This window comes from Capsicum annuum, chromosome 9 (genome assembly GCF_002878395.1).
Source record: "Capsicum annuum cultivar UCD-10X-F1 chromosome 9, UCD10Xv1.1, whole genome shotgun sequence".
Classification (NCBI taxonomy): domain Eukaryota; kingdom Viridiplantae; phylum Streptophyta; class Magnoliopsida; order Solanales; family Solanaceae; genus Capsicum; species Capsicum annuum.
The window spans coordinates 21,997,208-21,997,891 of NC_061119.1; positions in this window are offsets into that span (position 1 = coordinate 21,997,208).

Here is a 684-nt window from a genome sequence, read left to right on the forward strand (position 1 = left end):
TACCTGGTGCATTTTTATATCCAAATGGTAGTACATTCCATTCATAAAATCCTTGTGGTACCGTAAATGCGGTTAATTCCTTATATTCTTCTTGTAACTTTAAATGGGAAAATTCTGATTTACAATCAAATTTACTAAAATAATTATATCCTTGTATTTGTCTTATTTTTAATATCTTATTTGGTATTTGGTAATTATAAGTCATTGTTTTTGCATTTAAATTTCTATAATCAATAACCATCCTACTTTTTCCTCTTTTTTGTTTACTATGTTTATTTACTATAAATGCAGGACTATTATGTTTACTATTATTTTTTTGTATATATTGTTTTTCTAATAATTCTTCTATATGCATTTTAAATTCTTTTAAATCATCAAAATTATATGTTAATGGTTTATGGGTTATTATGCTATTTTTATCTATTAATTCAATTTTTATAGTGGTTTTATGTTTTTCCCATCCTTTCAGTGGATCTTCACTATATAATTGTTCTAATTTTTTCTTAATTATTTCTATAGTTATTTCCTTTTTATTTATTGAAAATACGACCAGTTCTATTATATCTTTAGTATTTTTTATATTTTCTAATTTTTGTGTAATTTTTTCACTTCCTTTTATCCAATCAGTTTTCTTTCTTATTTTATTAATAACTCTTTTTGCTCTTACTTTCTGTTTACATGGTG